Here is a 3,435-nt window from a genome sequence, read left to right on the forward strand (position 1 = left end):
ACCACCACCTCTATCTAGCTGAAAATATTTTCATCAGAAGAAAACCCTGTACTTACTAAGCAATTAGTTCCCATCCCCCCTCCCCACAGCACCTGGCGATCACCAGTTTGCTTTCTGTCTCTATCGATTTACCTTTTCTAGATATTTCATCTGAATGGAATCACAGAATATCTGACCTTTTGTGTCTGGCTTCTTTCTTTTAGCATAAGGTTCATCCATATTATAGCATGTAACAATCTTTCATTCCTTTTTATGGCTAAATCACATACCATAGTGTAGACGAATGTGCACTAAATTCACGCCAAATTTTTCACTGTATTCTCGAGAAAAATGTTTGCAACAAACACAAGAGCTATCTCTACGATTCAAAAGTATCCATATGAAAAATGCTTTGATAAAAGCCAAAAATCATAGCATTGATGGACTCAGTGAGAGGAATTAAGCAAAGGGCTAAGTTGATGTGGTCCAATTAGATTCCAGAAATCTAATTTGATATAAGAGCAGAATTTAAAATGTATAGAAAAGTGAATAGATTGCACGGACATTTGACAATGTTCACTAAATATCCTTCTCCCAGCCCCCCAAACCCATTTTGCATGGGACCTGAGGTCCCTGTCACTCCTTCTCTCTGACAAGCGCGGAAGTGCTGGTATACTGTGTGGAGATGATGCAACCCTGGGGCTGGAACACAATTTTGGCTGGGTTCCAGAACACTTCAACTGGCTTCCTGGAGAAAATCCTGGATTTGTCTATAGTTTAAAGAAAAACAGAAATGTCCAGCCAAGTGATAGAATAACAAAGATATCAGGTAAAATAGTAAGACTGAAAAAACGAAAAAGGGAAAACCTTCTCTTAAAAAAAAATGACATTTGTAGTTTATGAGCAAAGAGAGGTTTGATTATTCGTTGATCCATCCATTTGTTTAACTGACATTTACTGAACGCTGGACCTTCTGCTTCTGAAAATGTAGAGGATTAATATTCCGAAATCCCTACCACTGTAATATTTTGAAATGCTAGGTGAATTACAATAGCTTGCTGTAAATGAATAGCTGAGCTTACAGAAAAGAATGGCGCTCTCAGAGGACAAAGCTGACTAGGGAGCAGGGGCCTGCTCGTGGAAGACTGTCACTCAACATGAGGACTTTAGATTTTACTCTGAGTGGGGGTGAGAAGCCATTGGAGGGTTTTTAGCAGAGGAGTCACGTGGTCTGACTTGTGTCCTTTTGTGCTTGTTATCTTCTCTCCTCTTCCACCTTCACCTGCCTACCATCCCTTCTCACTCTTCCCTGCTCATCCCAGGAGGCTGACTCCTGCAGGCTGCACCACCCAGTCATTGGTGTGCTGGTTTCCCATCAGTTTGATTAATAAGGGGCCCCTAAAGGAAATCAGAGAGTTAGAAGAGAGAGGCTTCAGAGCGTTTCTTGCCCACTCTTTCCCTGCGTTAGTGCTATTTCTGGAAGCAGCTGCACCTCTCCTCTACCACAGTTCCTAATGGGTGACTTCTCCCCTAGAGTCACAGTTCACATTGGGTTCTCACTATCTCCTCCCCTTGAATCTTCAGTCCTGAGGATGCAACTGCTTCCTGCCATTGCCAGTCGCTGGATTCCTCCTTTTCTCTTGTTTGTTCTCTTAACTTTGTTGTTAATCTGTTGTAAGTGGCCCCTCCATTAAAGGCTCTGCAGTGAGTGAAGAATTCACCCATCTGGAGTAAATTCTGTTTCTAGCTGGGCCCCTGAATGACACACATTTTAACAGAATCACTTAAGTTGTTTTGTTGAAAATAGGCCTTAAGAGGAAAAAGGAAGAGACGTGGAGTCCAGACAGGAGGCCTTTGCAATCAAATAGGTGAGAGACAGTGGTAGTTTGGGTGCATAATAGAATGGAAGTGATAGGATGCTGAAAATACTTTGATGGTAAAGCCAACAAAATTTCCTGTTATATTGGATATGAGTTGTGAGAGGAAGAGAGGAGTCTTTGTCTTAAGTAACTTGAGGATGGAGTTATAATTTCCTGAAATGGGAAAGGCTATGGGAAGAGTTCTCCAGGTTTGGAGGAGAACTTCAGAAGTTCAATTTGGTACATGTAAAATTTGAGAGGCTTATTAAACAACTAGATGGAGATATCGGGTAGGCATTTGGCTGGGAAGAGGGCACATTCCCAGGGCAGGGGAATGGTCCTGGCTGAAAATATAAATTTGGGGGTCACCAGCATTTAGATGGTAATCAAAATTAAGAGACTGGATTGGGTCATCAAGTCAGTGAAGGCGGATAAGAAGAGAAAAGCAGTGAGCACTGAAGCACTCCACGGGTTTGGTGGTTGGAGAGATGAGAGAGAATCAACACGAGAAACGGAGAAGGAATAGTCAGGGAAGCAGAAGGAAAACCAGCAGCTGATTGGTCAAACAAGAGGAGGACAGAGGATTGGTTATTGACTTTAGCGAAGTGGAGGACTTTGGTGAGAGCAATCTCAGGGAATGGCTGTGGTTGAAAGCCTGATTAGACATGAGTCAAGAGAGAACTGAAGGAGAGGACTTAGAAATACAAGTCTAGACACTTCTTTGGGGTATAGTAGGAGCACTGGCACTTCATGGGTATCTTTGGCTCCAGGTTTGTTCCCACTTCAACATGTCTTCCAAGCTCCTTCCAGAAGACGTGCAGCTTAATAATCAAGAGCACTGGCTTCAGAACTGACTCGCCTAGGTTCAAAACCGTAAATGTGTTTCTTACTAGCTTTGTCACTAACACAACTTTCTTAATCTTTCCAAGACTTTTTAAAATGGGGATATTGATAGTACCTATTGGGGAGTAGTAGTATTTAATCTTTATAAAGATTAAATAAGGTAATAAATATGGAGTGTTGAACTCTATAGCTATTGTTGTTATTATAAACTTTTTAAAAATGCAAATCTGATTGTGTCAGTGACTTCCCCTTTCCACTGCCCTCCATGATACAGGTCCTAATTTCATAAGCAGTCTGTCTCCTTCACATTTCACACTCCAGAAAAATAAAGGTATTAGTAGTTCCCCCCAACCCCCTAGGGCAAAAAGCTAGAGCCCCTCTGCTCTCTCAGGGCTTTACTTTAGGAGGTGCCATTGACAAGGACCTCCACTAGAGGGGGAGCAAGGAAGGAGGGAGGGGAGGAACTGAAATAATCAAGTCTGTCCAGCTCTACGTAGGTTTAACAGACATTGTAAATTTGTCCGAAATACTGTTTTGATTGCCTGGTGTTTGCAATTATCAGGGGTCCTCTACCATAAATAGCCAACAGTCAGCCTAGTGTTTGTAAAAAAGAAAGGAGAGAGAGAAACAGAGAAGGAGAAAGAGAGGAAGAGGAGGAGGACAAAAGGATAGGAGAATGGAAGGAAGGATAGAAAGAGGAAAGGAGGTAAGGGGAGACGGAAGAGAGAATCAAGCAACAATACTCTTGGTCAGT

The sequence above is a fragment of the Equus asinus genome, chromosome 25 (assembly GCF_041296235.1).
Source record: "Equus asinus isolate D_3611 breed Donkey chromosome 25, EquAss-T2T_v2, whole genome shotgun sequence".
Classification (NCBI taxonomy): domain Eukaryota; kingdom Metazoa; phylum Chordata; class Mammalia; order Perissodactyla; family Equidae; genus Equus; species Equus asinus.